An 18,330-nucleotide genomic window follows, 5' to 3' on the forward strand; every position below is an offset into this window, starting at 1 on the left:
CTTTTTGTAAATTGGAACCACGTTGTCAATGCGCCAATCCAATGGTACAACCCCGGTCTTGATAGTGTCTAGAAATATTAGATATAGCGGCCTACCTATCTCGTCACTTAGTTCCATTAGTATCCTTGGGTGTATTCCACCTGGGCCTGGTGATTTGTCGATTTTAGTCTTCTTTAATCGCTTCCACACTTCCTCCTGTGTTAGGTATGACATATTTTGTAAGGGGTTCATTTTATTCCCCTGCATCTTGTGTGGCATTTCCTTTTCGTTTGTGAATACACTCGAAAAGAAACTATTTAATAGATTTGCCTTCCCTCCATCATCTTCAATGATTTCCCCTGCATTATTTGTTAAAGGGCCAGTGCTCTCCCTGCAAATCCTATTGCTGTTAATATAATTGAAAAATAGTTTCGGGTTGTTTTTGCTGTCTTTGGCAATCAGTCTTTCTGCCTCCTCCTTGGCAATTTTGATCCTATCTTTGCATAATTTGTTTTTTTCCCTGCTAGCGATGGTGACCCAATCTGAGTATGAACCTTTTATTACCACCATCTGCTTTCTATCTCCGAGCCAGTTCTTTACCCAGATACACACGTTTTCGCCCAATCCGAGCTGTCTCATTTTATATATCAGCCTATTATGCGGCACAGTGTCAAATGGTTTAGAAAAATCCAGATATATGAGATCCATAGACTCTCCCTGGTCCAGCCTAGAGCTTATTTCATCGAAGAAGTTGATCAGATTAGTCTGACATGATTGACCCCTCATGAACCCATGCTGGTGAGGAGGTATACCATTGTTTTCCTTGAGATATTCTAGGATGGCATCTCTCAGAAACCCCTTCAATATTTTCCCAATGATAGAAGTGAGATTTACCAGCCGGTGGTTACCAGGCTCTTTTTTTAGACCCATTTTTGTATATTGCAACCATATTGTCAATACGCCAATCCAGTGGTACAACTCCGGTCTCAATAGTGTCCATAGATATTAGAAATAGTGGTCTATCTATCACATCACTTAGTTCCTTAGAACCCTTGGGTGTATTCCATCTGCGCCGGCGATTTGTCAATTTTAATCTTTTTTAACTGACTCTGCACTTCCTCCTGCGTTAGGCAGGTGATATTTATTGGCGGGTCATTTGACAAGTTTGTTCAAGATGTAATCTTTTCAGTGACTTCTATAATTCACTGCACTACTTTTGTAATGCAGTGCAGTATACCTATGACAGCTAGGTCTATTAGACCCTGCCTTTGACATAGCCTGGTGTACCCGGAGGCCATTGTTAGGTGTCTGGCTGACATGGAAACTGATCAGAACCCTATGATCACATTGAGGGGGGGGGGGGGGGGGGGGCTCATGGATAACAGAGGTAGCCCCCTCCTTCTGAAATTGTTAACGGATAAAACAAGCAAGATCAGAGGTTTCTTTGAGCCAGCCATTAAAGCTGGAACCCCATTGTCATAAGACAGAGGAGCACCCATTACTACTGACACTGGATTCCTGTGCTTCACTCAGACTAGGCTACTGTAAAAAGTAGCCTAAAGCCTCTTTGTGACTGTCATAAAAGTACATATGGGCGGTCACTGAGGGATAAGGCTCTGTACTGTCAGTGAATGTGGACATCTTTTAATTTAGCAATTGAAATGTGTAAAATGACTTGCCTCCAGGTCATACAGATATTGTTGGCTTCTTTATGTAAAGTATTTTTGGTTTCTCACCTGCAGGTGTTAAGTGCCCCGACAACAGCCTCTTGAGCTGCAAGCCTCTCTGCTTCAACACTTGCGACAATCTCAATGCTACATCTTGCAAAAAATCCTGTGAATCTACATGTCACTGTACAGAAGGATATGTCTTCCAGTCTGAAGAGTCCCACATCTGTGTCCCGGTGTCTTCCTGTAACGTCACCTGTCCAGCACGTATGATTTTCAGGGAATGTACCAGGACGCCCCAGGTGACCTGCAGTACCCTGGGAATCCACTATGTGCCAGGTGAAAAATGTATGCCCCATTGTGTATGTACCGAAGGATATGTGCTGACAGATGAAGACATCCCACAATGCATCAAGAGCACCAAGTGTCCTCAACCGACTCTCAATCATTAGTGCCTGACTACAGATAGAGTCACCTGTTTTGTACATGCCATGGAATAGAGTCACAATCTTAATGTACAGTCATCTTCTTATATCATTTTATCAGCCTGATTTTCAAAAACAGCACCACTCTTGTCCAAGGATTGTGTCTGGTATGTCAAGACTAGAGTTGAGCGAACGTACTCTGCCGAGCTTGATGCTCGTTCGAGTATTAGCGTACTCGATGGTGCTCGTTACTCAAACGAGCATCATGCCGTGTTCGACCCGCCCCTGTTTTTGGCTCCTCCCTGGTGTGACGTGCCTGTTTTGGCCCCTCCCGTCGCAGCGCGCGCGTCAATGGCAAATTTTTAGGCAGAGAGAGAGAGAAAACCAAAAAAAAAGCTCGGGACCCTGCGTTCCACATACAAAAATGCTCGAGTCTCCCATTGTAGTCAATGGGGTTCGTTACTCGAGTAGAGCTCTCGAATTTTACGAAAAGCTCGACTCGAATAACGCGGACCCGAGCATTTGGGTGCTCGCTCATCTCTAATCAAGACTCTCCCCCTAGACAAGAGTGATACTGTTCCAGGCAACTTATTTAATGTTTTGTATAATTCATTGTATAAACCAACTGATGCTGAATAATAACAGTGAAGTATAAATGCAATATCACGTGTCTTCTAGTTCATTCAGTGTACCCATATTTATCCATTGCCATCTGCTCTGCAGAGTAGAGTTCAGAATATTATCTGAGAGCAGATCGTCCTGCGGCCATTATATGGTACCCCGCTACTGGACTCAATGCAGTAATTGGTCAGTGTATAGACAGACACGTGCAGTACAGTATATGGATATGGATTTGTAGTGTACAGGATTTTACACTCCATTAAAAGGCTGTGGACTCCTATATAATGAATGTAAATGTTAACGTCACTTTAAAATGCTAATTTAATGTTGGTCAACCACACTTTGCTTATTACATGGTATGGCCTGTCTTTCAGGCCTGTGACAGGTAGTTAGATCCTTTACATGTGTTGATGGGGTGTAGAAATGTAGGTGGAGTCTAAGGTTCTACAGGGTGCACTCTGCAGACTAGACTCGTGAAGATACAAATCTAGGAGGGATAGCTAACACTAGAGAAGAAGAGAGGATTCAGAAAGATCTAGTAAAGCTTGAACACTGAGCGGCGACTAACAGAATGGGATTTAACAAGGAGAAATGCAAAGTCCTACATCTAGGCAAGAAAAATGAAAAAAGCACATACAGAATGGGAGGAATTGGGCTAAGCAGCAGCGCATGTGAAAAAGACTTGGGTATACTAATAGATCACAGACTGAACATGAATCAACAGTATTGTCCAGCCTCTGTTTGAAGACTTCCATTGAAGAAGAACTCACCATCTCTCATGGCAACCTGTTCCACTCATTGATGCCCCTCACAGTCATAAAAAAAATTTCTTAGTAAATAAGGAGCCATACTATCCACCAGTAATATAGTATTTTTGGTTGAAAAAAACATATGTCCATCCAGTTCAGCTTTTTTCCTGCAATGTTGACCCAGAGGAAGGCAAAAAATCCCAAAGAGGTAGAAGTCAATTTTCCTCATTTAAAGGGAAAAAATCCTCCCTGACTCCAAATCTGGCAATCAGAATAATCCCTGGATCATCGACCCTTCTGAAGTAATCAGTGATTAAAGGAGTAACATGCAATATTGTTACACTCAAGAAAGGCATCCAGACCCCTCTTGTGCTGTTTTAGTGGGTTCACTATCAACATTTCCTCAGGCAGAGAGTTCTATAGTCTCACTGCTCTTACAGTAAAGAATCCCCTTCTATGTTGGCATATACATTTTCTTTCCTCTAGTTGTAGAGTATGCCCCATTGTTATAGCTTTAATGTCACCTTGAAGTAATATATAGTCGTACTGTCCCCCTGTAGTAATAGCCATACTGCCCCACTGTAGTAAAGAATAGCCATACTGTCTCCCTGTAGTATTATTTTGCCGTACCATCCCCTGTAGTCATTTATAGTTGCACTGTCCCCTCTACAGTAATAGCCTTACTGCCCCACTGTAGGAATATATTGGTGTACAGAAGTTGCAAATTACATTTTAAAATCACTCTCATATAATCCTATGCATGGAAATATACATGAGACTGATTTTTTATTGCCACCAATGAGACCTTTGCGACTTCTGTACAGCAGCGCATCTCACAACGTGCCTTCAGTCTCATATATAGGAATATTCTTGAGCGTATATTCACACAAGTGATTTTTTCCAGCCAATTACCGGTCTCAAAAAAATCAGACCAAAACCAGATAGAAATAAAGCATATTGTTATGAATGGTTCTATTCACAGGTTATTAATCAGACGAACAGTCCCAAAAAAATCACAGCATGTCCTATTTTGCTGCGATTTTCGTACAAAAATCGCCCATTCAAATAAATGGGTGTGATTAAAAAAAGTAAATTGCACTTGTTTAATGTGATTGTGATAAGCTTTTATTGCATGTAACCATGGTAACCATGAAAAAGTGTGCAGAATCTATAATTACTAGAGATAAGCAAGCACACACGTCCGAGCTTGATGCTCGTTCGAGTATTAGGGTGCTCGAGATGCTCGTTACTCGAGACGAGCACCACGCGGTACTTGAGTCAATTCCATTTCCTTCCCTGCATGTTTAGCGCCATTTTCTAGCCAATAAACATGCGGGGAAGGCATTACCACTTCCTCCTGTGACGTGCCAACGCTCTTCCCCCCCCCCCCCCACAGTAGTGAGTGGCTGGGCCGATCAGGTGATCGCAGAGTACTTAAACTGGTCCCGCCCGCGGCTCACCTCAGACGCATGCTGGCAGAGGTTAGGGAAAGTGCTGCTGCTTATACAGGGATAGTGTTAGCATAGGATCCTGTCTTCAAGAACCCCAATGGTCCTTCTTAGGGCTACTCCTCATCGTGTGCATTACTGTTGTGGCTGGCTGGGAGCAGTAGTGTACCAATTTTTTTTTAAGCATCTTGGGCTGTGCAGGCCATTTCAACTAGAGCGTTTTCAGTCTGCAGTGTATTAAACAGAGTTTAGGGACAGAGCTACCTATATAGGGAAAGTTTTACAGTCCTCCTGATCCTCTGTGCAAGAACCCCAACGGTCCTTTTCAGGGCTACATCTCACCATGTGCATTATAGTTGTGGCTGGTTGGGAGTAGTAGTGCACCAACTTTTGTTTTACACATCTAGGCCTGTTCCCAGCCTTGCAGTTATAGCGTTCTCAGCCTGCAGTGCCGTACAACGAGCTCTCACCGTGAAACTGCACTCTGAAATTTTCTAGCCTACTGCAATGTAGTTCAGTTATACCGTTCTGTGTGTGCTGTGCATAAAACAGAGTTTAGGGACGCAGCGACTTCTATAGGAAAAGTTATACAGTCCTGATCTCCGTACAAGAACCCCAATGCTCCTTCTTAGGGCTACATCTCACCCTGTGCTTTACAGTTGTGGCTGGCTGGAAGCAGTAGTTCACCAACTTTTGCATTACGCATCTAGGCGGTGAGACAGAGGTCTCACCACTAAACAGTACTGTAATATTACTGGGGCCACTGCAAAGTATTTCAGCTCTGCCGCTGTGCAGAGCGTCTCACAATACCCTTTCCTTGGTGGGGTTGAGATAGCCGCAGTTACCAGCACTATCCACTGGCTTTAGAGTCTTCTCCCAGTCCATACAGCCTCTCTTATCTAAAAGTCTCTGCGAGCGGTAAATTACCCCTAGGTATCAGCGCAAGACAGCGGGTTAATTTTTTCAAGTCACAGCATAGAGCCTCCGCTATCTACAAGTCTCCGTGTGCGGTGAATTAGCCATAGTTGTCAGTGTTGTACAATGAGGTAATTTATTTGGGCCCTGCTCTATTCTTAATCCGCCATGATGAGGAGTAGGGGTAAGGGTCGAGGACGCGGATGCGGGCGTTAAAGTGAGGGAGTGGGCACAGGCCGAGTTCCTGGGCGTGGTGAATCACAGCCAACTGCTGCGGGATTAGGAGAGAGGCAAGTTTCTGGGCTCCCCAGCTTCATATCGCAACTTACGAGTCCGCGTGGTAGACCTTTATTACAAACAGAGCAGTGCGAGCAGGTCCTGTCATGGATGGCATAAAATGTGTCCAGCAATGTATCGACCACCCAGTCTTTTACACAGTCCACTATTCCCGGCCTAGGGACTGCAACTCTGAATCCTCTAGCTGCTCCTCCTTCCTCCCAGCCTCCTCACTCCATGAAAATGACATATTCTGAGCAGTCAGACTCCCAGGAACTGTTCTTGGGTACCTGCCATGAGTGGGAAAAAAACTGTTCCTCTCTCACCTGAGGAGTTTGTCTTGACCGATGCCCAACCTTTGGAAAGTTTCCTGAGTCCGGGTGATGAGGCTAGGGACTTCCGGCAACTGTCTCAAGAGCTTTTTGTGGATGAGGATGATGAGACACAGTTGTCTGTCAGTGAGGTAGTAGTAAGGGCAGTAAGTCCGAGGGAGGAGCGCACAGAGGATTGGAGGAAAAGCAGCTGGACAATGAGGTGACTGACCCCACCTGGTTTGCTAAGCCTACTGAGGACAGGGCTTCAGAAGGGGAGGCAAGTGCAGCAGCAGGACAGGTTGGCAGAGGCAGTGGAGTGGCTAGGGGTAGAGGCAGGGCCAGAGCGAAGAATTCCCCAACTGTTTCCCAAAGCACCCCTTCGCGGCAAGCCTCCGTGCAGAGGGCTAGGTGTTCAAATGTGTGGATGTTTTTTAGTGAGAGCACGGACGACCAGTGAACAGTGGTGTGCAACCTGTGTCGCACCAAGATTAGCCGGGGAGACACCACTATCAGCCTCACCACCACCAGCATGCGCAGGCATATGATGGCCAAGCACCCCACAAGGTGGGACAAAGGCCATTCACTGCCTCCGGGTCACACCACTGCCTCTTCCCCTATGTCACAACATGGCACACAGATCCAATCCCCCTCCCAGGACACAGGCACGAGCGCCTCCCGGCCTGCACCCACACCCTCGCCTCCACTGTCCTCCACTCCATCCAGCAATGTCTCTCAGCGCAGCGTTCAGCAGTCGCTAACATAAGCATTGGAGCAAAAGCAGAAATACGCCACCACCCACCTGCATGCACAAGCATTAAATGTGCAGATTGTCAAATTAATCAGCCTGGAGATGCTGCCGTGCAGGCTTGTGGAAATGGAGGCTTTCAAAAACATGATGGCGGCGGCGGTCCCGCGCTACTCGGTCCCCAGTCACCACTATTTTTCCCGGTGTGCCGTCCCAGCCCTACACCAGCACGTCTCCCGCAACATAAATCATGCCCTCACCAACGAGGCTACTGGGAAGGTCCACTTAACCACGGACACGTGGACAAGTACTGTCGGGCAGGGCCACTATATCTCCCTGACGGCACATTGGGTGAACTTGGTAAAGGCTGGGACCGAGTCAGAGTCTGGGACCGCTCACGTCTTACCCACATCCAGAATAGCAGGTCCTACCCGGTTCTGGTTTCTGCTGCGTTTTTTGCCACCTCCTCCAAACCCTCCCCCTCCTCTGCCACGTCTACTTCTCAATTAAGAAGTGTGAGCACGTCGCCAGTATTCGATAGCATGTGGCGCGGCAGCACAGTGGTGGGCAAGCGTCAGCAAACCATGGTGAAACTAATCAGCTTAGGTAACAAGAGGCACTCGGCCCCCGAGCTGCTGTAGGGTCTGACAGAGCAGATCGACCTATGGCTTTCGCCGCTGAGCCTCCAACCGGGCATTGTCGTGTGGCACAACGGCCGTAACCTGGTGGCGGCTTTGCAGCTCGGCAGCCTCACACACGTGCCATGCCTGGCCCACATCTTTAATCTGATGGTTCAACGGTTTCTGAAAAACTACCCCCACTTGTCTGACCTGCTCGGCAAGGTGCGCCGCGTCTGCACACATTACCAGAAGTCCACCACGGACGCTGCCACCATGAGGACCCTGCAACGTTGGTTTTAGCTGCCAGAGCACTGACTGCTGTGCGGTGTGCCCATGCGCTGGTATTCTACGCTGTACATGTTGGCTACGCTTTACGAGCAGCGTAGCACAATAGTGGAATACCAGCTGCAACATGGGTGGCGGAGTGGTAGTCAACCTCCGCAATTCTTTACTGAGGAGTGGGCATGGGTGGCAGATATCTGCCAGGTCCTCGGAAACTTTGAGGAGTCTACCCAGATGGTGAGCGGCGATGCGGTAATCATTAGCGTTACCATCCCGCTGCTTAGCCTGCTGAGAAGTTCGCTGCTAAGCATAAAGGCTGACGCTTTGCGGTTGGAACAGGAGACGGGGGATGACAGTATGTCACTTGGTAGCCAGACCACCCTCATGCCTATATCTCAGCGCGTTTTGGAGGAGGAAGAGACAGCTGAGCACACAGCAGAGGGTACCCATGCTGCTTGCCTCTCAACTGTTCAGTGTGTATGGGCTGAAGAGGAGGAGGAGGATCCTGAAAGTCATCTTCCTAATGAGGACAGGGATGTGTTGCATACTGGGATCCTGGCCGGATGGCTGACTTCATGTTAGGTTGCCTTTCCCGTGACCCTCGCATTAGACGCATTCTGGCCAACACGGATTACTGGGTGTACACCCTTCTCGACCCACAGTACAAGGAGAACCTTTCCACTCTCATTCTCGAAGAGCAAAGGGGTACGAGAGTGATGCAATACCACAGGGATCTGGTGGAAAAAGTGATGCTAAAGTTCCCATCTGACAGCGCTAGTGGCAGAAGGCACAGTTCAGAGGGCCAAGTAGTAGGGGGGGCGCAAGGATCAGGCAGCATGTCCAGCGCAGTCAGGGGACACTCTCCAAGGCCTTTGCCAGCTTTATGGCTCCCCAGCAAGGCTGTGTCACCACTCCCCAGTCAAGGCTGAGTCAGAGGGAGCACTGTAAAAAGATGGTGAGGGAGTACGTAGCCGATCGTACCACCGTCCTCTATGATGCGTCTGCTCCATACAACTATTGGGTGTCAAAGCTGGACACGTGGCATGAACTTGCACTGTACGCCCTGGAGATTCTGACCTGCCCTGCCACTATCATCTTGTCAGAGAGGGTGTTTAGTGCAGCTGGAGGAATCATCACGGATAAGTGAACCCACCTGTCAACTGCCAGTGCCGACATGCTTACACTTATAAAGATGAACAAAGGCTGGATTTCCCCAGACTTCTCTTGTCCACCAGCGGAAAGCAACGGAACCTAATGATTCTTTTTGCTGCAACGGGAGAAAAATGCATTCTCTATCACCACAAAAAAATGGGGAATTAGCTTTGTCAATCATTCTCAGATATTATTACTCCTCCTCCTAAAAAAAACAGCATGTCATCACGCTAAACTGCCATTTTTTCTGCGGCCCAAAAGGCTCTGTTTAAAAAGTTTTTTACAATTTTTCAAAGTTTCAAAAGTATTGATACTTTAACAGAAACCAATTTTTTCTCACAGGGCTGCCTCCAGGCTCTGTTACAAATTAAGCAACAGTGAGCTGTATCTTTAAAAAATGTTTATGGGTTTTACCTGCCCTCACGGTTGAGCAATTTTTCAGGGGTGCACTTCTACTCTCGGTACACCAGTTTTTCTGACCCTCGCCTATACTGTTATCTAACTAATTGTTCTTGCCTTCGCCTACACTCTTGGTAACCAAATTATTTCAGGTGTTTGCCTGTACTCTTGGTACACTAATGTTTCAGGGGTTCGCCTGCACTCTCGCTACAGAAATGTAACAGGGATCTGCCTATACTTTTGCTACAGAAATGTTACTGGGGTCCGCCTATGCAGTTTCTACTGAATAGTTTGAGGGGTTCGCCTATACTTTTCTACAGAAATGTTACTGGGATCCACCTACACTCTTGCTACAGACCGTTGGGCTGCCCTAATTGGGGCAATGTCCCCACTCAGGTAGGGTCATGCCGACCTTCCTTAGCACAGTGTCAGTTGCCTGAAACCTGTGTGCAACCTGTTTGCGTGCATCCTTCTGGTCCTTTTTGGATACGATCATGTGGGCCCCATGCTTAGCTTGCCCACATGATCGTAACACTCCTGTTCTCCAGGAATTTTTAAAAATTACAGAAAGGGGTTCAGCAATTATCTCCGCTGCTTCCTTCATCCTCTATCCTAGGATGTTATTCATCTGAACCTGGAGACTTGAATTCATTTAGGTTAGCTAAGTGTTCCCTCATCATCCGCAGGATCGGCGGCTCATGGGGCCCCCGTGCCCGCGCTGCCAACCCTGTCAATCAGTCTGCTGCTGTGCGGCGCAGAGGAGCCCTGGTCCTGGCAACCTCCCCTGGCCGCCGCGTTCTTCCTCGTCGCCGGATTGCTAGGGACGCAATGGGTGCCGCCCCGCGTCCTATCACCATGGTGACCAGGCGCGCGTCCCTGGTCTCCGCCTGTCCAGCAAGGCTGGGGGTGGTTTTCCCAGTGCCTTGGTGATTCTATGCTGTTGCTGTCAGGCTCCCAGCCCCAATTAGCTGCTGGGGCAGGAGCTCTGACAGCATTTAAACGTCTCTGTGTCTTTCTGCTGGTGCTAGTGTTAGTTCGGTCTCTCCTGCACTCGCGTTGTTGAAATTGTCTGCCTCCCAGTTTTTTGACTATTTGCTTGACCCAGACTTTGCCCTCGCCCCTGACTCTTTTGTATCACGTACATGTCTGCGCTTGTGCTGTGCTGTTTTCTTTGCTGCTATTACTAGAAGATGAGTGTAGTTAGCCCTTATCAATCCAATTAGATTGAGACTACAGTGAAAGACAGCTAACATCAATTGTCTTTTCACTACATGATTGTAGGCAAACATAAGAGAATCAGGCTAATAGGGCAGAAACATCTTAATTATAGAAAGAAATTTTTGTGAGATTACCAAACTCATATCTGTTATGTGCATAATGAGGACATAATTGCTCTGTGCACGGCAGAGATTAAGAAATTGATCTGAAGGATACTTACCACTTCACTGAATTGGACCTTAAAATATAACTTTTAATCATAATATTTAAAATTTAAACTGACAAACACATATAGTACAAAAGAAAAAAGTGTTTTTGTTCCTAATATAAAATATCCAGAACAAAAATTACATATAGAACCTCTCAGATAAAAAATCCACTTTGAATCACTCTCACTTATCTACATGAGTAGGTTTTGTCTATTAGTATGTGGACTTGTTATACACTAACCAAAATTCATCTTACTATAATGGGTGCCACTAATGATTTGGCCTGAGATCCACTTTAGATCACTTCTCACTTATTTACTTGAGTAGGTATGGTCGATATGTGCATAGACTAATTCTGTATTGTCCCAAATACTAGTAAAGGTTAGTCCAAAATCAAGGAAGACCATAAGTGAGTCATCTCATGAACTCCCTGAGGCATAACATAGTAACATAGTATGTAAGGCCGAATGAAGACATTGTCCATCTAGTCCAGCCTGTCTATCCTACTGTGTTGATCCAGAGGAAGGCAAAAAAAACCCAAGGCCAGAAGCCAATTAGCCCTTTTGGGGGAAAAATTCCTTCCCGACTCCCTAATGGCAATCAGACTGTTCCCTGGATCAACCCCTAATAGTTCCTACCTGCCTATATACCAGGATTGACACTTAACCTAATATTTATATCCTGTAATATCCTTCTCCAGAAAGACATCAAGTCCCCTTTTAAACTCCTCTATGGATTTTGCCACCACCACTTCCTCCGGTAGAGAGTTCCACAGTCTAACTGCTCTTACAGTAAAGAACCCCTTTCTGTGTTGGTGATGAAACCTACTTTCCTCTATAAGGGAGTCTTATTATATGTAACTGTAACACTTCCTCTGAGAGATAGAGTAATCTCCCCCAGGAGGGAGTCAATACTAAGATAATCACTGTAGCAGAAAGGCTAATATTTGCTACATGAATATAAATCTGATCCGGCGCGTTTTGCTTCAAACCAGAGCTCCTCAGGGACCTTGATATGCCTCTCAGTATTGAGCACCAATTATCTTAAAGGACACTTTTATTAGAGTGAGTGTAAATAAACTTTGGGAGCACAGTAATTCATATAAGCACCCCCAGGTTGTTGGTTCCCCAATATCTAGATGTTTACAGAACCAAACTTAAGGTGTTGAGGGGGAGCCATGATGGAAAAAACAACCACCCCCACCACCAATTAAGTGTCTCTCAGTCGGTTTTGGATGACCTAAATTGTCACCTTGGTAGAAATCCTATAGTTATAGTGGATAACTCCTTGATAGATATAATACCACAGTTGGTACCCTAATTAATTAGCTGTCACTCAACTAAGCAAATATACCCCACAGTATTTTAACTATTGGAGGTATCTGATATTTATATGATCTGCTTACTACCTAAAGGATGTGGGTAAACTCTCTAGTAGCTGATTGCTAATTCAATTCATCTCTTTCCTATAAACTCTTCTAGGCTATAAATATAGCTGCTAGCTGAATTCCATATATACTTTTAGAATCAGTCAGCAAGGAAAAGGTAATAAATAAATCTGAGTAAAGAGAGAGGGACAGCAGACCAACAGCCTTGGTGGTAGGCTAGTGGTATCAATGAGCGTAGTCCAAGGGAGTACTCTTATATAGTGTTCCAATTATCCACCCACAAGGGGGGTTGTGTCTGGTTGCTCCAATCAAACCACTTCCTCCTGTCTAGTGCAAAGAGCATCACCAAGGCAACCCACAGAGGCCTTTATGGTGATTCACCTGTTAGCACCCAATCAAAGGTTAATTACCTCACGATTGGTCATGCATGACATAGCCTGATAAGCAATCATGCTGTCCGATCGTTGCACAGCAAGTGCGGCAGTTCTCCAGAGTACATTTACAATATACTTATCTCTGTGATCCTCCCCCAGGGCGGCACCGCTGTAACACATCAGAGGTGACGTCTGCAGCGCTCCACCACTGGAACGCAGCGTACGTTCCGTTCATTGCGTCATCACATTGCGCAATGATCTATAGTCGGCGCAGATGCATAGGTGATAAGTAGAGATGAGCGAGCGTACTCGGAAAAGCACTACTCGCTCGAGTAATTTGCTTTATCCGAGTATCGCTGTGCTCGTCCCTGAAGATTCGGGTGCCGCTGCGGCTGACAGGTGAGTCGCAGCGGGGAGCAGGGGAGAGCGGGCGGGAGAAAGGAGAGAAAGATCTCCCCTCCTTTCCTCCCCGCTCTCCCCCGCAGCTCCCCGCTCCGTGCCGGTACCCGAATCTTCAGGGACAAGCACAGCGATACTCGGATAAAGCAAATTACTCGAGCGAGTAGTGCTTTTCCGAGTACGCTCGCTCATCTCTAGTAATAAGCTTTCCTTCTCATAGTAGTAATTATGTTTACAGCGCATGCGTGGACGACATACTAGTCCGCTTACTCTATGTATCAATAGCACACGATCCATATAAAGATGAAATCTTGTCCATGTAGTATGCCACAGAGACAAGTGGATTTTAGTCACTAAGGATAAAGAGATATTGCTGGGTTTGATGATGAGATACAAATAAAATCTCATCCATATTTATAGTTGAGCAGCAATTCTAGGTAAGTATCAAATGCATACCACAATCTTTCTATTTCATCTCATCGAGTAGTGCATATTTGTCACTTTCACTCATTTTTAGTTATTAGAGACTCTCAATAATTGAAACTTTCATCTCTTAGCGCAATGGATATTTATAATAAAAATTACTGATCATTTCATTAAGGACTACAATGTGTCTTATTTTTATCACAATAGTTTATATCCACAATATTCCCCTGGTTGGAGGGGCACACGGCATACACTTTACTATAAACAGGGTCGGTTAACATTAATATTCTTAAATAAAACAGTTAAAGGACAGTTTTTCATTGAGTCAAGCCGGGTGGACTGAGTTAAATCTATGTATTCAACTGGCCTTCTTTTGAAGGAGTCTTTTATCAGTATTACCTCTTCGTCCAAAAGTGCGAATTGTTTCTATCTAGAGATGAGCGAGCACCAAAATGCTCGGGTGCTCGTTGCTCGAGTCGAGCTTTTCGCGATGCTCGAGAGTTCGTTTCGAGTAACGAACCCCATTGAAGTCAATGGGCGACTCGAGCATTTTTGTATATCACCGATGCTCGCTAAGGTTTTCATTTGTGCAAAACTTCAAAACCTACGAAAGTGATGGAAACGACACAGAAACGGATAGGGCAGGCGAGGGACAACATGCTGGGCTGCATCTCAGGTTCCCAGGTCTCACTATTAAGCCACAATAGCGGCAATAGTGCCCCCCCCCCCAACAATTTTTACTTTGGACAAACCCTCATTAGCAAGGCACACCTTAGCTAAGCACCACACTACCTCCAACCAAGCACAATCACTGCCTGCGGGTGACACCGCTGCCTCTTCTCCTGGGTTACATGCTGCCCAACCCCCCCCCCCCCTGCATGACCCTGCGTCCGCAGCGCACACAAAAGTGCCCCTGCGTAGCCCTCAGCTGCCCTCATGCCACACGCTGGCTTCATAGCCACACCACCCCCATGTCTATTTATAAGTGCGTCTGCCATGAGGAGGAACCGGAGGCACACACTGCAGAGGGTTGGCAGGGCCAGGTAGCGACCCTGTTTAAAAATGGGGGGGGGGGGGGCGATAGCCCACAATGCTGTTGAGAATTGATAATAGATTGACGTTACATCTTCCTTCCAATCCTGTGCCACCTCCGTCAGGAGCTGCAAATGCGGGCATAAATGGGACTCAGCTGTCAGCCCAGCACTTCTACACATCTCCACAATGCAGCAATGCTCGGTGTGGGAAGTATGTGAGCGGGCCCAGGGTCAGGCTCGGTCCCAGCAAACACCTTGTTTGGCCCAAGGTGCTGCGAGTGACATAGCAATGGGGACTCCATGTGTCCACACACTACTCATTCTGTTTGGGTGTTGGATACCTCATCGACAACGCAAGGGGTAAACCATCTGCACTCTGCACCCTACCCAAGTCTGTCAGTGTTTTGGGGACAGACAGGTAAAACACCTCTATGGGAAGTCTGTGTGCACCCACAGCATGGGTGGCTAGCAGGAACCCACAGGCAGTACATAAAGAAATACCGTTGCAGTGCCCCGGATAGCTGAGGTTACGTGAGAGGAAATACATGTTGGCTGCGGCCCACACGCCATGCCCTAGACATTCTGTTTATTTTTAAAGTGCCAGGCAGGTACAACTCCGCTATGGCAAGTCTGTGTGCACCCGCAGCATGGGTGGCTAGCAGGAACACACAGACGGTACATAAAGAAATGCCATTGCAGTGCCCCAGATAGCTGAGGTTACATGAGAGGAAATACATGTTGGCTGCGGCCCACATGCCATGCCCTAGACATTCTGTTTATTTTCAAAGTGCCAGGCAGGTACAACTCCGCTATGGCAAGTCTGTGTGCACCAGCAGCATGGGTGGCTAGCAGGAACACACAGACGGTATATAAAGAAATGCCATTGCAGTGCCCCAAATAGCTGAGGTTACGTGAGAGGAAATACATGTTGGCTGCGGCCCACACGCTATGCCCTAGACATTCTGTTTATTTTTAAAGTGCCAGGCAGGTACACCTCCGCTATGGCAAGTCTGTGTGCACCCACAGCATGGGATACCAGCACCGAGGAAGGACCTGCAATTCTGGGTGTGGGTTGGACGTGTGCGGTCCCAGGCTTTGACTCGGTCCCAGCCTCCACCAAATTCACCCCATGTGCCGTCAGGGAGATATAGTGGCCCTGCCCGCCAGTACTTGGCCACGTGTCCGTGGTTAAGTTGACCTTCCCAGTAACCACGTTGGTGAGTGCACGATTGATGTTGCGGGAGATGTGCTGGTGTAGGGCTGGGACGGAACACCGGGAAAAATAGTGGCGACTGGGGACCGAGTAGCGTGGGACCGCCGCCGCCATCATATTTTTGAAAGACTCTGTTTCCACAAGCCTGTACGGCAGCCTTTCCAGGGTGATCAATTTGGCAATGTGGACATTTAATGCTTGTTCGTGCGGGTGCGTGGCGGCGTATTTGAGCTTGCGCTCCAACAATTGCGCTGGCGACAGCTAGACACTGCACTGAGAGACATTGCTGGATGGGGCCGAGGACAGCAGAGGTGACGGTGTGGGTGCTGGCCGCGAGGCGCTCGTGCATGTGTCCTGAGAGGGGGGTTGGATCTGAGTGGCACGTTGTTGCACAGGTGGAGAGGTAGTGGTGCGACCCGGAGGCGGTGAACGGCCTTCGTCCCACCTTGTGGGGTGCTTGCCCAGCATATGCCTGCACATGCTGGTGGTGGTGAGGCTGGTACTGGTGGCTCCCCGGCTGATCTTGGAGCGACACAGGTTGCACACCACTGTGCGTCGTTCGTCCGCGCTCTCACTGAAAAACATCCACACCTTTGAACACCTAGGCTTCTGCAGGGTGGCTTGGCGCGAGGGGGTGCTTTGGGAAACAGTTGGGGGGAGTCCTCGCTCTGGCCCTGCCTCTACCCCTGGCCACCCCACTGCCTCTTCCAACTTGTCCTGCTGCTGCACTAGCCTCCTTCTCTGAAGACCTGTCCTCAGTTGGCTTAGCGATCCAGGTGGGGTCAGTCACATCATCGTCCACCCGTTCTTCCTCCGAATCCTCTGTGCACTCCTCCCTCGGACTTACTACCCTTACTACTACCTCACAGATAGACAACTGTATCTCATCATCATCGACCTCCTCAACCACTGAAAGCTCTTGAGGCAGTTGCCGGAAGTCCCCAGCCTCATCACCCGGCCCCTGGGAGCTTTCCAAAGGTTGGGCATCGGTCACGACAAACTCCTCAGGTGGGAGAGGAACCATTTTTTTCCCAATCAAGGCAGGGGGCCAAGAACAGTTCCTGGGAGTCTGCCTGCTCATCAGAATGTGTCATTTTCATGGAGTAAGGAGGCTGGGAGGAAGGAGGAGCAGCAGCGAGAGGATTCTGAGTTGCAGCAGTCGACGGCGTAGAAGACTGCGTGGTCGATACATTGCTGGATGAATTTTCTGCCATGCACGACAGGACCTGCTCACACTGCTCATTTTGTAATAAAGGTCTACCGCGTGAACCCATAAATTGTGATATGAAGCTGGGGACTCCAGAAACTTGCCTCTCTCCTAATCCAGCAGCAGCCGGCTGTGGCACACCTGGACCAGGAACTCGGCCTGTGCCCACACCCTCACTTGGACCTCCGCGTCCTCGCCCGCGTCCACGGTCGCGTCCTCTAGGCCTACCTCTACCCCTCAGCATGGTGTATTTCGAATACAGCAGATACAGAGCGGTGTAAAAAATTAGGCAATTATTTGGCTGCACTTGGAGGCTGACAGTGGTACTGTATTGCACACTGTAGGTCAAAAAAAATATACGCTTGCCTGCAGAAAGGCCAAGCTGGCTAATAGTGAGCCACTAGAACTCACAGCAGCCACAACAGTAATGCACACGGTCACAGGTAGCCCTAAGGAGGACCTTTTTGGGGTACTTGCTCACAGGATTCTACACTAGCACTGTCCCTGCCTCAGCAGTACTGCCCCTATACTCTGTATAATTGGCTGCAGACTGAGAACGCAATAGTCTGCAGAGCCCAAGATGAAAAAAAAATTTGGTGCAAACCTGCTCCTAGCAGCCACAACAGTAATGCACACGGTAAGATGTGGCCCTAAGAAGGACCGTTGGGGTTCTTGCAGACGCAAACAATAGCCTAACACTCTCCCTATAGTACCAGCAGCACTCTCCCTAATCTCTGCCAGTGTGTGTCTAAGGCGAGCAGCGGGAGTGACTGCCTTATATACTCAGCTGTCACTTGATCTCGCCAGCCACTCACTGCAGGGGGGTGGGATAGGGCTGGCACGTCACAGGAGGAAGTGGTAATGCCTTCCCTGCATGTCTATTGGCCAGAAAATGGTGCAAAACATGCAGGGAAGGAAATGGAATTGACTCGAGTACCGCGTGGTAACGAGCATCTCGAGTACCCTAATACTCGAGCGAGCATCAAGCTCGGACGAGTACGTTCGCTTATCTCTAAACACCTCCTAACAGTCTGGTCAGATGCTCCTTTCTACTGGTGGTCTGTCAGGGCGTCCTGAGCCCGGTCACCTTGCATGCCCTCACACATCCACTGGTCCCAACACCTCCCAACAGTCTGGTCAGATGCTCTTCTCTACTGGTAGTCTGTTGGGGTTCCTGAGCTTGGTCACCATGTGTGCCCCCATCCACTGGTCCCAACACTTCCTAACAATCTGGTCAGATGCTCCTCTCTACTGGTGGTCCTTAGGGGGGT

The 18,330-nt window shown here is 47.8% G+C and overlaps 1 protein-coding gene across 1 annotated transcript in view; it reads left to right on the top strand.

Moving 5' to 3' along the window:
• The window catches only part of LOC136631975 (chymotrypsin inhibitor Ani s 6-like), a 95,432-nt gene that overhangs the window by 3,456 nt on the left and 73,646 nt on the right, over positions 1-18,330 (top strand). The window lies entirely within an intron of this gene.

Source organism: Eleutherodactylus coqui, chromosome 6 (assembly GCF_035609145.1).
Source record: "Eleutherodactylus coqui strain aEleCoq1 chromosome 6, aEleCoq1.hap1, whole genome shotgun sequence".
In the NCBI taxonomy this organism is placed as follows: Eukaryota; Metazoa; Chordata; class Amphibia; order Anura; family Eleutherodactylidae; genus Eleutherodactylus; species Eleutherodactylus coqui.